Here is a 20,252-nt window from a genome sequence, read left to right as displayed (position 1 = left end):
GTCAGTCCAGGAGTCATTGGTGGGCGACTTAGTGTGTGTGTGGCAGTGAAGAGTGGAACTACATTTTACATTGCAAGTAACAGTAAACAGTCCATGGGTCATCAGCATGTGTCCTCAGTGTGTGTGTGCAGCAATGAAGTATGTTTTGTTTGTGTGTGGGGGGGGGGGGGGGGGCTTATGGGCACCCAATGATGAGGTTATCAGTGCCCTAACAATGATTAAAATAAACAAATGTGAATAATAACGAAAACTGTCATACACACTTGCACACCAAATGACCACACAATTACTCTATCGCACAAGCACTCCCGATGTACTAAAACCAATGAAGAGGCAAGATAGCTAATCAAGAAATTAAAACAGAGGGAAAACAAAACACATAAGAGCTAAAAGAACAGCACAGGTAAATGTGACTGGCTGACCACTTACAAAAAACTTAGGTGAGTCAGCCACCCTGCTGACACATTAAAAACATCTCCCCAAAATCTTGTTAAAAACATGGGACAATTCACAAAACCACATTCATTTGATCATTGCATAAAATAAACTGCAGATCTGATGGCAAATCTGCTGCAAATAAAAGCAGTCCAATAAAATGTGGTGCACTGCGATCTGCACGCCATGAGCACCACACATTGGAGGGTCCTCTCACTGGAGTAAAAATCCATGAGTCATAGGGCTGTGGGCAATGCGAAGATAAGTAAGGAGGACCTTGTCCTGTTGACGTGGCTGGAAGTAAGTATGCCACAGCCAAGTTGTGGGCTTCATGACACAGAGCTTGTTGTCGGTCACTAATAGCCACACATGTTCCCAGTGACACAGGACTTTATACAGCAAGAGCGAGGTGAGGGCATGCAAGGGGATAGCACACTGAAAAACCTGACAGTCATGACACACCACCTTGGCTGCTTGATCAGCCCTTTCATTCCCCAGAATTCCCATGTGCCCTGGTACCTAGCAGAAAGACACCTCCTTCCCCAGTCACTGTAGCTGGAAGCGCGTGTCCTGGATAGTCTGGGATACTTTATCTGCTGGGTAAAAACGCTGCAGAGAGTAAAGGGCACTCAAAGAATCTGAACACACAAGAAATCTAACTCTGGGAAAATGTCTCATCTGCTCCAGTGCCCACAAGATTGCTTATAATTCTGCGTCAAAGATGGTAAATTCGGGAGGCAGTCTGACCCTGAATCCGGGAAGATGACAGAGCAACCAATGGAGTCACCCTGCTTAGACCCATCCATAAAAACAGCTACATGGTCATGGTACTCAGATAAAATGACAGGAAAGACCACATTAAAAACGGAAGCAGAAGTGCTATCTCTCCTGTACTGCACCAAATCTAAAACCACTCTGGGCCACTCCGGTAACCAGGGTGGCAGACAGTTAAAACGCTGCACTTGGGGTCACACTGCAACCACACCGAGTGACTCCAGCACATCCTGCACACAGATCCCAAATGGCATTGTGGCTTGTGGACGGTTGGAAAAAAGGCGCTCCAGATGTGGACAAACAACAGTATGGTGTGTGGGTGAAGTTGGAGCTGCGAAGAACTTACATACTTGGCTCAGGGGCTAGATGGTAAGTGGCGGTTCCCCCACCTCAGCACCGAGGCTGGGCATGGGACTGGTCTGATAAGCACTCGTGGCCAGCCGAATTCCCTCATGGTGAGCAGCATCAATGATCCGCAAGGAAGGGAGCCTCGCTGACTCACACATTGTGTTTAGTCCAGCCGCGAGTGCACAAAAGCTCGATAAAATTGGAGGAGACGTGTCCTGTCTTCCCCAAGATCTGTGGCTAAGGCACTTGAGGATGTTCAGCACCTTCAGGGTTCGGGCTTTTAAATCTCGCAGGTGTGGCAACCATGACAATCTGGAGTCAAAAATGGGGCCCCAAAACTGCAGTGTGTCTAAAATGTAGAATTGTGTCCCCCATCTTCAAGGCAGGCAAATTAAAAACATGACAAGAATGATTAAAATGAACAAACACATACTTATCAGCAGAAAACCAAAAACCTGTCTTTCCAGCCCACTCCTCTAGCTGCTGCACTGTAAGTTGCAACTGACAACTCACTGTTGCAACACTGTAGGAGGAGCTGAAAACAGCAAAATCGTCCACAAATAAGGAGCACTGTACAGGACTCCTTACAGTAGATGTAATACTGTTGGTGGCTATGGCAAAAAGAGTTATGCTTAAAACACTGCGCTGAGGGACATCATTCTCCTGCTCAAATCGATCAGTGTGTGTGGCACCAACTTGGGCCCAAAAAAACCACTGAGACAAGAAAGATCGAATGAAAATGGGGAGGTGCCCACAAAAGTCCGACTCATGCAGTTGCACAAGTATACAGTGTCTCCAAGTAGTATTGTATGCCTTACTTATATAAAAGAAAATGCCAATACAGTGATGCTTATGGAGGAAAGCCTGCTGAATAGCCACTTCTAGGAGGGTCAGATTGTCAATTGTGGACCAATATCAGTGGAATCCACACTGAGAGTGGCTAAGAAGTTGCCTGGCCTCCAAAAGCCAGACCAAACGACGGTTAAACATTCGCTCCCTGGTCTTTCCTATACAGCTCATTAGGGTGATGCTCTGATAACTACTTGGACATGTGCGGTCCTTTCCTGGTTTGAGCAGAGGGATCAGAATTACCTCCCTCTACAAGTTGGGGAAGTTGCCTGTCTGCCATATTAGATTAAAACAGTTGAGGATAATTTCCTGGGACATTGCTGTCAAATGTTGAAGCATTCAACATCAGATGTGGTCGTGACCGGGTGCAGTGTCAGCAGTCTCAGCCAGTGTCAATTTGAGCTCCCACATAGAGAAAGGGGAGTTGTACGCCTGAGAACCGTTGGACCTGAAGTCCAACTTTTCCCTCTCTACAGTTGCATGGTAGTGACGAAACATGGGATCCTGGCTTGCATTGGCAGTAGTTTGCACAAAATTCTCAGCCAGCATCTGAGCAATGTCTCTGGACATCATTTGGAGGCACCCCTGTTTCAACACTGCTGCTATCAGTAAATGGCTGCATGTACCAGAAATCCTCCGGATGGCTTCCCATACTTTTGTGGAACAAGTGGAATGGTTCATGGAATCCAGGAACTCCTGTCATTACTGTTTTTTGCTCTCTTTAATGACACGGTGTGCCCTGGCTCTCACAATTTGAAAGGGGTAAGATTGTCTGCCATTGGGCAGCATTTAAATCGTCGAAGATCTGCACGCCTGTCCCAGATGGCTGAAATTATGTTAAACTGCAAGTTAGCTGAAACAAATTGTATGTAAATCAAGGAATATCATACAGCAGGAAATTACTGGATGAAGCCATGCAGCTTTTAAAAAACTGACCTGATATTCAGGAGGATGAAGCTGCTCTGTCCGGTTATCTTGATATAGATTTTCCATGGTTTTCTTCAGTCACTGAGGCCAATGCTGGGATGTTGCCTTAATTAAGGCCATGACTGACCACCTCTCCTATCCTTGTGGCCTACCTGCTCTATCCTCATAAAACGTTATGTATGCTGTGTGTTGTCCATTTTGGCCTCTTGATTTGCACTGAATTACTTTGACAAATCCTATGTCATTGAAGATGGTCCTTGGGTGAATAAAGAGAAATAAATCAATTTATCATATGTGGCCTCATCAGTACACTGTCAGAACGTCTGTGCCCATTAATGAAGTATAAGACTTATGGAGCTGTTCATTGCATTTATTTAGTTCCATGGCCTGGGACTTTATTCAGCTTTTCTCACCTTTCCTTATATTTTACTACAGTAATACTCTTCAAACCACTCTGAAGTGAAGTTTCCCACTGTACCAAGTATTAGTGTTTCTTCCTGTTCTATTTGTGTATTGAGCATGGAAGAATAAGTTCTTTTACACCTCTTGAAATGCATCTACTGCTGTCCAGGACTACTAAATATATATTCAAACTTCATTTATTTTGCAACATACAGCTATACTGCAATATTTTAAAAGATATTTTAATAGAGGAAGCATAACACATTTTTACTTATTTTTTGGATTGTTAACCTCAATGAATATTCATTGAAGACATGACATTTTTGTCTTAGATACATTTCAATTTTTTTATGTTGGAAGAGTTACTAATGATTCTGGTATTCTTGGAAGTTAATTTCTTCAGATTTTTCATTATTGAGATTAGTTTATTTAATATGAGTTACAAAAGTATTGCAATTGAATACAGTACTGAACTTTTCAGTTACATTCCTACAACTCCATACAAGATCTTGCACTTACACAACAACAAAAACTCTCAACTCAGTTCGCTTATATGACATAATCAACACTCAGCAGCTGTAAATAACAAAGATGTACGTGAATGAATGCAAAACACTGATTTTTATGGTTTATTATATTTGCCCATGTAAATCTTTTTTTTTTTCCTTGTGTCCTATGTGAATCATGTACAAGATACTGGACTTTGCCTGTTGTTTTACAACTTGCAAATATATGCTGCTTAAATTTTCATAACAAATTGGATTTATATAATGAATAGTTACATTATTGTGAATATTTTGTTCATTTACAACTTATTTCTATTCAGAAGGCCTTTCTGCCCAAAGCTTACTTCATTGGCAGTCTCTTTGTTTTGCCTATCTGCAACTCAACATCTCCACTACATGGTGAGTAGCAATCTTTTCATAATATTGTCAATTACTTGTTTTCAGGCATGTATACAGTATGGGTAGTGAGTTGGGAGTATGTTAGGGAATTGGCATGCATGCTTGGTGGAACCTGTAATCATCAGGATCAAATCACTTTTCTTGTTGTCACTGAGCGAGCTAACATCATTCCCCTTCTGCTGACAAAAGTAGTTACACACATGGGAGAAGTTATACTGTGGTTGCTGGCTTGGAAGGCTGAGTGCAGCATAGATGATCTCTAGTAGTTCAACTTTCAGCCAAAGCAGATAGCTCCCACTGTCTGTCCCTGGCCCTGTTCACCAGGACCAGCCACCAACCACGCAAATGTGAACCACATCCTCCCATGCTTACTATTCCTTTACGTTATTCAGCCAAGTAGAGTAGAAGTCGACCTTTACCTCCACAGCAGGTGAGCCCATCTGTATCCTGATTACCTAGAATATATTGCAGTACAGTGATTTCATATTCTGATTTTGAAAACCTCCCTTTCAACATCCCTTCCCTCCCCCCCCCCCCCCCCCCCCCCCCAAGGCCCTTCCTTTCCCATCCTGACCAGGCTCCTCTTCTTCTCTTCTTGTATACCTCCAAACCTGAGGTACTGAGAGGTTGAATGAAAGTAGTTTTATAGTACGTGGGATGTCACAGATTTTTTAATGTATTTAGTTCAGAAAGAGATCTTGTATATCTTGGTGTTATGTTTTATAGTTTTGTTCCTGCAAGATCTAAGCCTTGTTGGTACAATAAGGTCACTATTTGACCTGGTACTGTAGTCATCAACAATTTAGTTTTGAGTAAAACAGTTTTCTTTCCTCATTACACTTTTTGTGACATGCATAACTACTTCAAATATATGGATGTAGAGAATGGGTAAGTTTCTTATATCTTTCAAAAAAGTTTTGCATGGTTTTCTGCTGCCTGCTTGCTTCATTATTCTTATTACTGCCCTTTGTTTCCTGGAAACTGCCTTGGTCTGATGTACATTTTCCCAGAACATAATACTATAATGAATATGGCCCTAACTGTTTCAATACTATTGTTATTGGAATTTATTCTTACTACATAGTTAATTTTTACTAGTTTTGAATTTAAGGATGTGATATAAGAACTCTAAGATTTTCTTGAATATGAATTCCAAGAAATATAGTTTAAGTAAAAGCCTTAATATTTTGGTTAGTGACTGATTATCTTGTTTTGGACAGTTCTTGACATGTATCTTCAACATCTGCCAGTTCACATTTTACAATATGCCCTGTTAGTTCTATTATTCTATTATGCATAGCAAATCTGTTGAAATACTTCACAATTTTCAGTATCTTGTTATGATATCTCAAGCTCATCTCAGCCTGTAAAACAAACATTTAACTCCCAAGTGCATGTAATTATTAATGCAAATGAATTAATATTAGCTAGATGGTCTATGTAGCCAAAATCCAGTTCATGATCACATAAATATAATGTTTCCAGAACGAGATTTTCACTCGGCAGCAGAGTGTGCGCTGATATGAAACTTCCTGGCAGATTAAAACTGTGTGCCCGACTGAGACTCAAACTCAGGACCTTTGCATTTCACGGGCAAGTGCTCTACCATCTGAGCTACCCAAGCATGACTCACGAACCATCTTCACAGCTTCAATTCTGCCAGTACCTCATCTCATACCTTCCAAACTTCACAGAAGCTCTTCTGTGAAACTTGCAGAACTAGCATTCCTGGAAGAAAGGATATCACAGAGACATGGCTTAGCCATAGTCTGGGGGGATATTTCCAGAATGAGATTTTCACTTCCTTGCCAGGAAGTTTCATATCAGCGCACACTCCATGTCTCTGCAGTATCCTTTCTTCCAGAAGTGCCAGTTCTGCAAGATTCACAGAAGAGCTTCTGTGAAGTTTGGAAGGTAGGAGATGACACACTGGCAGAATTGAAGCTGTGAGGACGGATCGTGAGTGGTGCTTGGGTAGTTCAGATGGTAGAGCACTTACCCGTGAAAGGCAAAGGTCCCGAGTTTCAGTCTTGGCCCAGCACACAGTTTTAATCTGCCAGGAAGTTTTAAATATAATGTTGCTCAACATTAGGAAGTGTTTCCTGCTTAATATTATAATCATGTTCTGTTAACTGCTGATGGAACATTCAGTTAATGTTACAAATGAATTACTTTAAAATCAACAATGATATTATTCTGCTACAATTGACAGTTTACCATTGATTTTTTCAGTTTTAGCATCCCAGCTAACAAACTCATGAACAAGCTTTTTTCAGACTGATACATCATAGTGTTGTCAATAGACCCTACATGTCATATCAGATGTGACAGATGGACATTGGATCAAAATATAAGAGTTATATGAACAATTAATTACAAGGCAGTAAAATAATAAAAGAATGAACAGAACTTTCTTGATATAATTGTAGACAACGCAGTTACCACCAGTGCTCTGATATCTACAGGGAAAAGGACACTACAGAAAATAGACCTCCCAGTAATGCACAAGAAACACTGCTCTATCCTGTGCAAGCCTCTTCATCTCTGATTATCTACTGCAGCCTACATCCTTTTGAAGCTGCTTACTGTATTCATCTCTTTGTCTCCCTCTACAATTTGTACCCCCCACACTTCCCTCCAATGCTAAATTTGTGATTCGCAATTCTATTCAATACCTCCTTATGGGCTACATGATTTACCCATCTAATGGTCAGCATTTTTCTGTAGCAGCACATTTCAAATGCTTCTATTCCGTTTTTGTGTCAACTGTTTATCATCCACATTTCACTTCCATACAAGGCTATACTCCAGACAAATACCTTCAGAAAAGTCTTCCTAACACTCAAATCATCTATAGTTGATGTTAACACATTTTCTTCTCATAACTGGTTTTTTTCCCAATCTGTATTTTGTATCCTCTCTGCTTTGGCCATCATTAGTTGCTTTCCTTCCCAAACAGCATAACTCATTTACTACTTTTAATTTCTCATGTCCTAATCTAATACCCACAGCACCATCTGCCTGACTTCAGTTGACTACATTACTCTACCTTGTTTTGTTTTTGTTGATGTCCATCTTATATTTTCCTTTCAAGATGCTATCCTCTCCATTCAATTGGTCTTTCAAGCCCTTTGTTGTCTCTGACAGAATTACAGTGTCATTGGAAAAGTTTTTATTTCTTATCCCTGAACTTTAGTTCCTTCTCCAAATTTTTCTTTTGTTTCCTTTACTGTTTGCTCAGTGTACAGACTGAATAGCATCAGGTATAAGCTACAACCCTGCCTCACTCCTTTCTCAACCACTGTTTCACTTTCATTCCCCTCAACTCTTTAGACATCTCATTTCTGTGCAAGTTGTATATAGCTTTTTGCCAATAGCCTTTTGCCACCTGCTTTTTACATCTGCTACCTTCAGAATTTCAAAGAGTGTATTCCAGTTGACATTGTCAAAAGCTATAAACATAGGTTTGCCTTTCCTTAACCTATCTTCTAAGGTCAGTATTGCCTTGCATGTTCCTTTGTTTTCTTAACTCCAAACTGACCTTACCTGAGGTCAGCTTCTGCCAGTTTTTCCATTCTTCTGTAAATAATTTGTGTTAGTATTTTGCATTCTCCCTTAACTATCTGAATAATTTCTTTTATCTCACCATACATTTCTGCAATCCCTTCATTATCTGTGGAGCTAGGTGGCATATAAACTTGTACTAATGTGGTGTATAACAAGAGCCTACCTATTCGACCCTTCCTTCTCATTCTCTCTCCCGCTAAACACCCTTACTTTTTTTCATCCTCTATCTCACACTTTCCCTTAATAAATTTGTTTGTCTCACTAAGGTTGTAAAAGAAGCTCAAAGATATCAGTCAATGCTTAAAATGAGCACAGTTAACATTGTAATAGCATAACAGTCTGTATTTGGTTGCATGAAGCTTGGAAAACAATCATCTGCTATTTACAAGAACAGTATGTATGTTTATTCCCTGTATAGATGATAAACCTGTCATACTGCCAACCATGTTTTCATGGATGTACAAAACTGGTTCAATTGTAAGAAAGTACATGTAGTTTCAAGGTCGTATCATACACATTGCAAGTACAACTTTAAATTGTAATGATCGGCAAATAGACCAAGTAAATTCACTGAAATCCTTGGGCTCACACAGTGACAACAGACTATACTTGTTCTGCAATATTCTGTACCTGTTGAATAGGCTTAGCTCAGGAGCCTTTCTGTTTTGCCTTCTGAAAACTTCACCTTCTGCAGGTAAAAATTCTAAGAAAACTGCGTACCTCAGATACTATTATTCATTTTTGTACACGAATTTCTTCCAAATAACTGTAGAGACGTACAATGATGTCACAGTATATCTCCTACTGCATGTGCTTTGTTGATGAGAACTGTTCCCTCTGCAAAACAAACAGTGACTATCATGACAAAAATACAGTATCAACAGATGATCTGCACAACAATTTAAAAAAATTGAGTTTTCCTAAGAAAGAAGGACATTATTCAGTCACAATATGTTTAATGCACTCACATAGACATCATAAACTTCCAAACTAAAGAAACTACAAATTAATATCTGACTGAAGGAATATTTTCTGAAGAAATCTTTCTACTCACTTTAAGATTTTGATCTCTAACCAAAACATTCTCCCCCCACACCTTTCTCCCCCATCAACAATCCTTCACTCAACATCCCATTATCCCAAATACAAATACAACAAGCAATTGAAAAGGCAAATGGAAGGAATTGTCAATGTACGCATAACAATTTAGATAGTGTAGTAAAACATAAACAAAAGCACAATGAGAATGAATAGTTAAAAGCATAGAGGATGTCTCAAAGCCTTAGTGTCAAAATCATACTGATGGTTGAAGGCTTCTTCATACTTACATACAACTTTTAGGGCTTCTTCCCACTTCATTCTCACCTATAGCATGGTAAGAATGATTTCTTGGATGAAAATAAGTGCTTAAAAGCCTCAGTGTGCACAGTAATATCTACATATAGGAAGCAATCTCCTGACCGACTAACTCATCATTGCCCAGCCCAAACCACTAAGGATAGGAAATTGAAATTTGGAGAACGTCATCTACATCGTCTACATGGTTACTCTGCAGTTCACACTTAAGTGCCTAGCAGAGGGTTCATCGAACATGTGGATCTTATACTGCAAGTGTCATTTAAGGAGGGATTTTTTGAAATTCCAAGTCTAAGGGGGTGAAATAGGGGACAAGCCAAATCCTGTATGGAATTTATTGTTGACCTCAATGGGATGGTAGTAAAAGATCAACTTGAAATTGCAAATATATTCAGTGAATATTTTTCTTTAGTGTGGAAAGCTATCAATGACAAACATAACAACCTGCAGTATGATTTTAAAGGCAATCCATCTGAGCACAGTGTATATCTAGCCCCCAGAAATTCCAAAGAAATAATTAACATTATTAGCTCTCTAAAATCTTCCATTTCCACAGGGCATGATGGTCTCAGTATTAATATATTAGAAGTGTGTTGACAAAATGTCTCTGTACCTCTGCTTGCAGCAGTAAATAATATAACAGAATCAGGCACCTTCCCAGACAGACTAAAAATAGCTCAGGTAACACCAATCTTCAAAAAAGGTGACAAACTCAAAATCCAAAGCCACAGACCAACCTCAATACTTCCTGTCTTTTCCAAAATAGTTGAGAAAGTCATACACAACAGAATTATAAACTTCCTCCAAATGCACAACCTAATGTTTGAAAATCAAAATGGATTCTTAAAATGTAAATCAACTGGCACAGCAGTTGCTCAGGTAATTGAAGAGACAGTAACTGGCATTAAGAACAAGCAACATATTGCAGGTATATACATTGAACTTGAGACAGTGTTTGACCGTGTGAACGTCACTATCCTAGAGGTAAGCTATGGAACACTGGCATCAGACACACTGCTTTTGACCTAATAAAATTTTACATGAGTAACCGAAATCAGTTTGTACTGCTTAAAACTGAAAGTGGTGCTCACAAACCCAAAATGACTAATATAAAATATGGAGTGCCCCAGAGCTCAGTACTGGGTCTGCTCTGTTTTTGATTTATGTAAATGATATAAGATATTGCACTCAAATTTCCACAATAGTTCTGTATGTGGATGATACATCCATCTTGTGTAAAAAGGAATCATTTAACGAACTAGAGACTCACTGTAACAACATGACAAATGAAATCATTCAGCACTTAAATGAAAGCAACTTAAATGTAAGCAATAGTAAAACACATCTCATGGAGTTTAACAACAGTAGTTTTAATTATGAAATTAAACTATATATAGACAATGAATTAGTAAAAAAAAAAGAGTTTCGTGTAAAATTCCTTGGTTTAACAATTCAAAGCAATCTAAAATGGGACATATATGTTGACACTTTAGCATGTAAGATGTCTAAGAACATATTTGTAATTAATATGATTAGCAAGTTGTCCTAAAGACAGCATACCATGCTCTAGTTTCCTCTCACCTGAATTGTTGTTGTTGTGGTCTTCAGTCCAGAGACTGGTTTGATACAGCTCTCCATGCTACTCTATCCTATGCAAGCTTATTCATCTTCAATTAACTCCTGCAACCTACATCCTTCTCAATCTGCTTAGTGTATTCATCTCTTGCTCTTCCTCTATGATTTTTATGCTCCATGCTGCCCTCCAATACTAGTCCTACCACCGATCCCTTCTTCTAGTCAACTTGTGCCACAAATTCCTCTTCTCCCCAATTCTGTTCAGTACCACCTCAATAGTTACCGGTATGTGATCTACCCATCTAATCTTCAGCATTCTTCAGTAGCACCACATTTCAAAAGCTGCTATTCCTTTCTTGACAAAACTATTTATCACCCATGTTTCACTTCCATAAATGGATACACTCCATACAGATACTTTCAGAAAAGACTTACTGACACTTAAATCTATACTTGATGTTAACAAATTTCTCTTCTTCAGAAACGCTTTTCTTGCCACTGCCAGTCTACATTTTATATTCTCTCTAGTTTGACCATCATCAGCAATTATTTGGCTTCCCAAATAGTGAAACTCATTTACTACTTTAAGTATCTCATTTCCTAATCTAATTCCCTCAGCATCACCTGATTTAATTTGACTACATTCCATTATCCTCATTTTTCTTTAGTTGGTGTTCACCTTATATCCTCCTTTCGAGACACTGTTCATTCCATTCAACTGCTCTTCCTGGTCCTTTGCTGTCTCTGACAAAATTACAATGTCATCAACAAACCTCAAAGTTTTTATTTCTTCTCCATGGATTTTATTTCCTACTCCAAATTTTTCTTTTGTTTCCTTTACTTCTTGCTCAATATACAGATTGAATAACATCAGGGATAGGCTATAACCCTGTCTCACTCTCTTCCCAACAACTGCTTCCCTTTAATGCCCCTTGACTCTTACAACAGCCACCTGGTTTCGGTAAAAATTGTAAATACCCTTTCATTCCCTGTATTTTACACCTGCCACCTTCAGAATTTGAAAGAGAGTATTCCAGTCAACATTGACAAAAGCTTCCTCTAAGTATACAAATGCTAGAAATGTAGGTTTGCCTTTCCTTAATGGATCTTCAAAGATAATTTGTAGGGTCAGCATTGCCTCATGTGCTACAACATTTCTGCAGAATCCAAACTGATCTTCCCCAAGGTTGGCTTCTACCAGTTTTTCCATTCATCTGTAAGGAATTTGTGTTAGTATTTTGCATCCGTGACTCATTAAACTGGTAGTTTGGTAATTTTCACACCTGTCAACACCTGATTACTTTGGGATTGGAATTATGATATTCTTCTTCTTGAAGTCTGATGGTGTTTCACCTGTCTCATACATCTTGCTTGCCAGATGGTAGAGTTTTCTCAGGGCTGGCTCTCCCAAGGCTATAACTAGTTCTAATGGAATATTTTCTACTCCGGGGGCCTTGTTTCGACTTAGGTCATTCAGTGCTCTGTCAAATTCTTCACACAGTATCATATCTTCCATTTCATGTTCATCTATGTCCTCTTCCATTTCCATAATATTGCCCTCTAGTACATTGCCCTTGTATAGACCCTCTTTATACTCCTGCCAGATGCTTGCCAGATGGTAGAGTTTTCTCAGGGCTGGCTCTCCCAAGGCTATAACTAGTTCTAATGGAATATTTTCTACTCCGGGGGCCTTGTTTCGACTTAGGTCATTCAGTGCTCTGTCAAATTCTTCACGCAGTATCATATCTTCCATTTCATGTTCATCTATGTCCTCTTCCATTTCCATAATATTGCCCTCTAGTACATTGCCCTTGTATAGACCCTCTTTATACTCCTGCCACCTTTCTGCTTTCCCTTCTTTGCTTATAACTGGGTTTCCATCTGTGCTCTTGATATTCATACAAGTGGTTCTCTTTTCTCCAAAGGTCTCTTTGACTTTCCTGTAGGCAGTATCTATCTTGCAACTAGTGACATAAGCCTCTTCATCCTTACATTTGTCCTCTAGCCATCCCTGCTGGCCCTTTTTTAGATATTTGTAGTCCCTTTCGCCTGCTTCATTTACTGTGGTTTTATATTTTCTCCTTTCATCAATTAAATTCAATATCTCTTGTGCTACCGAAGGATTTCTACTAGCCCTCACCTTTTTTACCTACTTGATCCTCTGCTGCCTTCATCATCTTCGTCATCTACGGAGCTAGTTGGCATGTAAACTTGTACTACTGTGGTAGGCATGGACTTCATGTCTATCTTGGCTACAATAATGTGTTCCCTATGCTGTTTGTAGTAGCTTACATGCACTCTCATTTTTTATTCATTATTAAATCTACTCCTGCATTACTCCTCTTTGATTTTGTATTTATAGCCCTGTATTTGCCTGACCAGAAGTCTTGTTCCTCCTGCCACCAAACTTCACTAATTACCACTATATATAACTTCAACCTAGCCATTTCCCTTTTTAAATTTTCTAACCTACCTACTGGATTAATGGATCTGACATTCCACACTCCAATCAGTAGAACGCCAGTTTTGTTTCTCCTGATAACAATGTCCTCCTGAGTAGTCCCCACCCAGAGATCCAAACGGGGGACTATTTTACCTACAGAATATTTTATCCAAGAGGATGCTATCATCATTTAACCATACAGTAAAGCTGCACACCCTCAGGAAAAAATTACAGCTGTAGTTTCCCCTTGCTTTCAGCCGTTCACAGTACCAGCACAGCAAGGCCATTTAGATTAATGTTACAAGGCGAGATCAGTCAATCATCCAGACTGTTGCCCCTGCAACTACTGAAAATGCTGCTGCCCCTCTTCACTAACCACATGTTTGTCTGGCATCTCAACAGATACCCCTCCATTGTGGTTGCACATAAGGTATGCCTATCTCTATTGCTGAGGCACGCATGACTCCCCACCAATGGCAAGCTCCATGGTTCATGGTGGCCTCACCTGAATTATGAAATCAAAATTTGGGGAGCAACAACCAAAGGAAATCAAAATAAACTGCTACTGCTTCAAACAAGGACTATAAGAATCATTTGTGTAGCAACATATGAGGAATAATGTCATGGCTTGTTTCCAAAAACTGTTGTGCTGACTAGTAAACATGTACATTCTAAAAGCCATATTACTTGTTAAAAGACTGCAGTCCAACATTTGTTCTGATTTGTATCAGTACAACACCAGGAATAAAGAAAAAATTCTACATTAGCAACCACAGAACAGCACTCCATGAAAAGGGTCCACTATAATCAGGTTGAAAGTTAGCCAATGCACTGCCCACAATAAAGCTTCAATTTCAGCTAAGGAAATCCCTGTTACACAAGCCCTTTTCCACATTAGTTGAATACCATACTTACATGCAGAATAAGAAGTGCTTCAAGACAATATATAAATAATGCTAAGCAAACCATTTTATTTGTAATTTAATCATTTTGTTAATGAAAGACATATTCAGAAGAATGTATTATTGTATTATGTATCAAGAACTTTTATAGATAGATGTTTTATAGATTAGCAATGAATCATTCAATGTTGAATAAAGTGTTAAAAGCATTTTTCAAGCTAAATCCACGAAAATTTAAATTTGGCCTCTCAGTTAGAAATAAAAAAAAAATGTGTTTCTCTGTTTTTGGAAATTCAGCTCTTGTTGTTGTTGTTGTTGTGGTCTTCAGTCCTGAGACTGGTTTGATGCAGCTCTCCATGCTACTCTATCCTGTGCAAGCTTCTTCATCTCCCAGTATCTACTGCAACCTACATCCTTCTGAATCTGCTTAGTGTATTCATCTCTTGGTCTCCCTCTACGATTTTTACCCTCCACACTGCCCTCCAATGCTAAATTTGTGATCCCTTGATGCCTCAAAACATGTCCTACCAACCGATCCCTTCTTCTAGTCAAGTTGTGCCACAAACTTCTCTTCTCCCCAATCCTATTCAATACCTCCTCATTAGTTACGTGATCTACCCACCTTATCTTCAGCATTCTTCTGTAGCACCACATTTCGAAAGCTTCTATTCTCTTCTTGTCCAAACTAGTTATCGTCCATGTTTCACTTCCATACATGGCTACACTCCATACAAATACTTTCAGAAACGACTTCCTGACACTTAAATCTATACTCGATGTTAACAAATTTCTCTTCTTGAGAAACGCTTTCCTTGCCATTGCCAGTCTACATTTTATATCCTCTCTACTTCGACCATCATCGGTTATTTTACTCCCTAAATAGCAAAACTCCTTTACTACTTTAAGTGTCTCATTTCCTAATCTAATTCCCTCAGCATCACCCGACTTAATTTGACTACATTCCATTATCCTCGTTTTGCTTTTGTTGATGTTCATCTTATATCCTCCTTTCAAGACACTGTCCATTCCGTTCAACTGCTCTTCCAAGTCCTTTGCTGTCTCTGACAGAATTACAATGTCATCGGCGAACCTCAAAGTTTTTACTTCTTCTCCATGAATTTTAATACCTACTCCGAATTTTTCTTTTGTTGCCTTTACTGCTTGCTCAATATACAGATTGAATAACATCGGGGAGAGGCTACAACCCTGTCTTACCCCTTTCCCAACCACTGCTTCCCTTTCATGCCCCTCGACTCTTACAACTGCCATCTGGTTTCTGTACAAACTGTAAATAGCCTTTCGCTCCCTGTATTTTACCCCTGCCAACTTCAGAATTTGAAAGAGAGTATTCCAGTTAACATTGTCAAAAGCTTTCTCTAAGTCTACAAATGCTAGAAACGTAGGTTTGCCTTTTCTTAATCTTTCTTCCAAGATAAGTCGTAAGGTCAGTATTGCCTCACGTGTTCCAACATTTCTACGGAATCCAAACTGATCTTCCCCGAGGTCGGCTTCTACCAGTTTTTCCATTCGTCTGTAAAGAATTCGCGTTAGTATTTTGCAGCTGTGACTTATTAAACTGATAGTTCGGTAATTTTCACATCTGTCAACACCTGCTTTCTTTGGGATTGGAATTATTATATTCTTCTTGAAGTCTGAGGGTATTTCGCCTGTCTCATACATCGTGCTCACCAGATGGTAGAGTTTTGTCATGACTGGCTCTCCCGAGGCCATCAGTAGTTCAAATGGAATGTTGTCTACTCCCGGGGCCTTGTTTCGACTCAGGTCTTTCAGTGCTCTGTCAAACTCTTCACGCAGTATCTTATCTCCCATTTCGTCTTCATCTACATCCTCTTCCATTTCTATAATATTGTCCTCAAGTACATCGCCCTTGTATAAACCCTCTATATACTCCTTCCACCTTTCTGCCTTCCCTTCTTTGCTTAGAACTGGGTTGCCATCTGAGCTCTTGATATTCATACAAGTGGTTCTCTTCTCTCCAAAGGTCTCTTTAATTTTCCTGTAGGCAGTATCTATCTTACCCCTAGTGAGACAAGCCTCTACATCCTTACATTTGTCCTCTAGCCATCCCTGCTTAGCCATTTTGCACCTCCTGTCGATATCATTTTTGAGACGTCTGTATTCCTTTTTGCCTGCTTCATTTACTGCATTTTTGTATTTTCTCCTTTCATCAATTAAATTCAATATTTCTTCTGTTACCCAAGGATTTCTATTAGCCCTCGTCTTTTTACCTACTTGATCCTCTGCTGCCTTCACTACTTCATCTCTCAGAGCTACCCATTCTTCTTCTACTGTATTTCTTTCCCCCATTCCTGTCAATTGTTCCCTTATGCTCTCCCTGAAACTCTCTACAACCTCTGGTTCTTTCCCTTATGAGGGTGAAATGGAGGATGAAAGTTCTTATGGAAATGTTTCACTATGCAAGCATTTTGGAAGCCAAATCTATGAAAATTTGTATTTGGCTTCTCTGTTAGAAATAAAACATCCACAGTCACTGTTTTCGAAAATTCAACCCCTAAGGAACTGAAATACAGTTTGAAACACTTTATGAAAATAGCATTTTTAAAACTAAATCTTTGAAAATCGCTTTTAGGTTACTGATGAAAAAATAGGTGCTTCATTGTTTTTGGAAATTCAACACCTAAGGTGCTGAAATATGTTCATACTGATTCACTAATCCGTCATCACCCAGCCCAAACTGCTAAGGATAGAAACTTGAAGTTTGGAGAGGATGTGAATCTTATACTGTAAACATCATTTAAAAACAGATTGTCCAAAATTCTGCTACTAAGGGGGTGAAATAGTGAATGAAAGGCTTTTTGAAAGAATGTCACTATTAAGGAAATTTTGAGACTAGAACTATGAAAACTGGTATTTGGTTTCTCAGTCAGAAAATAAAAAAATGTGTTCCAGCATTTTTATTAATGCTACCACTAAGGGCGTAAAGTTGTGGGTGAAAGACATTTATGAAAATAAATAATTACTGAAGAACTACTAAAGGATTTTTAAGGCTACATATATGACAACTGGAATTTAAAAAAATATGTGTTTCAGTGTCTGTGGAAATTTCACTGACAAGGGATGACTATTTTTAAGAAAATATTCTGTTAAATTAAAAAAAAATTTAAAGCTAAATTTATGAAAATTGGTACTTCACTTCTCAGTTAGATATAAAGGAATATTTGTTAGGGGATGAAAGTTGCTATGGAAATATCCCACAAGAATTCAAAAGGCATGATTAATAAAAACTTCAGATTCCAGCTACCAGAATCACTTTTTGGTCAGAAGTACAGTCAGAAAAGACCATGCTTATATGGCCTTATTTAGCATGAAAAGTGTAGAATGTGTTGCAATACATGAACAACATAAAAATTTGATTAAATAAAAACAAAAAAGTGTATGCACACCATATAGCCTACAAGAGGGAAGCAGCAGGTGCTAAACTAGTTAGTTTAATACTGCCTTCATGGTCCCTATGGGAGTGATAAGTAGAGGGTGGTAGTGTATTCCCATGTTTCTCACTTCATGCTGGTTCTTAAAGCTCATAAGGTGGCTTCCTCAGGATATTTGTTGCTATCTTCAAGTATCTGACAGTTCAGGTTTTGCAGCATATCTGTGGTACTCTCCCATGAATTGAAAAAACCTATGACTATATATGCTGTTCTCCTTTGTACATGTTCAATAACTCCAGTTGCTCCTATCTGGTATGAGTCCCACACACTTGAGCAATATTCTGGGATAGGTAGCATGAATGTTGTGAAAGTACTCTCATTTGTAGACTGATAGCATTTCCCTAGTACTCTACCAATAAATAAAAGTCTGCCACCTGATTTACCTACGACTGAGGCTAAGTGACCATTCCAATCCATATCTTACACATTGTTACATACTGGTATTAGTGCGAGCTGACTAATTCTAATTGTGACTCATTAATATTGTAAGCTTTTATGTTTTGTGAAGTGCACAATTTTACATTTCTGAATATTTAAAGTAAGCTGACCAATGGAAACACCAGACAGGAATATCAACGATGCAGCCTGGACCAGAAGCTGTCTAGATTCTGGTCCAAGCTGCAGGAATTGGCAGTCATGTGTGCGTGAGGTGTGCTTCCTTGTGTGAATGAATGGTGTGAGTTTCCCTCCCTTTTTTTTCATTAAGACTGTGGCCCAAAGCTTATATGTAAGTGTCTTTTAATTGTGCCTATCTGCAACTTAAGTGTCATCTTTACAGTAGGTAGAAATCTAGCTTTTCCTGGATTGTTGTTGTTTAAAGTAATCTTATTGAGGTCTGACTGAATGTCTGTGCAGCTTTTTTCATATAGTGCTTCATTATAGATAACTGAATCATCTAAAAAAGTCTGAGCTGATATTCGTACTGTCTCCTAGGGCATTAGGTGACAACATAAACAGTAAGGATCCCTACAATCTTCCCAGGGGTGCACCTAAAGTTACTTCTACATTTGTCAATGTTATTCCAAGGTAACATGCTGCATCCTACCTACCACAAAATTCTCGATTTGGTCACTGATTTTGTTTGATAATCCAGCCAGTGGTCACACTGCCATAACAGACTGGATCATGCCAGTTCATATTAGAAGAGGAATAAAAAATAAAACAGTGTTTTACTCCATCCCTTATAATTTCCCTTATATGTCAAAAGTTTTGGAAACAATCTAGAACCCCTGTAGCTACGTCATGTTTTCATATAATATGTGGACTCAGCATGCCACAGTGATGCTGCTTGCTGCAGGTTAGTTATCTCACAATGAGAATTGAAAATGTAAATTAAGTGGACAATAAGTAAGCTATGAACAACAAAAAAGAAAATGAACACTTGTGCAGTATACAGTTTATTGAGTAGGTGAGTAGAACTGAGGATGCAGGTATATAGCAATCAGTGTGTCTGTGAATAACATGGTTGTCAGAGCCATTCACTGAAAGTTTAACAGAATGTAACTACTGCTTCACTCATTTTAAAGCTTCATACCTTCCATGAGTTCCAGACACATTCAAGTACCACTCCTGGCATCTGTTTCACACTTTTCTATATCTGTTACTTTTTTTCCTTGTCTAAGTCAGGCAGTGAGCTTTTGTATTTCCTGATATTAGACCATGAGATTGTCATAGTGGTTCTTGGCTCTTAGAGAATGTTGATCATGATATTGTATCCAGTTCCCTGTACATTGACTTCAATTCATACAAGAAATATAAATTGATGCACAGTACTGCAAGACATCTACAGTGCATAGAACTCTAAGAAGCCATAAGTGCAACCACGGCTAAACTGGTAATTTGTAACCAAATCAAGATCACATTTACTGGCTATGTTCATCCAAATTATAAGTTTCATCAACAAACTGCATGTGGCTCTCAGTGTATTAGAAACACACAATCCAAATACACACAATATTAAACAAAAGGAAGCAAGTGGCCACCAAAGAGCACATGGCATCAGACATGAAGCTCTGCTGTGTCCACCAGCAGCCATGTGGCTGTCAGTGTATTAACATGTATTGGTGTTGTACAAAGTTAAATGCTTTTTGGAAATTAAGAAATGATGCCTCAACCTGACTGGCTTCAACTATGACTTTTACAGTACCATGTGAGAAAGGGATGAATTCGGTTTTGCATGGCTGATGTTTCTGGAATCTGTGCTGACTGGCTTGGAGGGAGTCACTCTGTTCAATATACTTCATCACATTTGAGCTCAGAATATGTTCTAAGATTCTACAACAGACGGATGTCACAGGTA

The sequence above is a fragment of the Schistocerca cancellata genome, chromosome 2 (assembly GCF_023864275.1).
Source record: "Schistocerca cancellata isolate TAMUIC-IGC-003103 chromosome 2, iqSchCanc2.1, whole genome shotgun sequence".
NCBI lineage: Eukaryota > Metazoa > Arthropoda > Insecta > Orthoptera > Acrididae > Schistocerca > Schistocerca cancellata.
Note: the sequence above shows the minus strand (reverse complement) of the source record.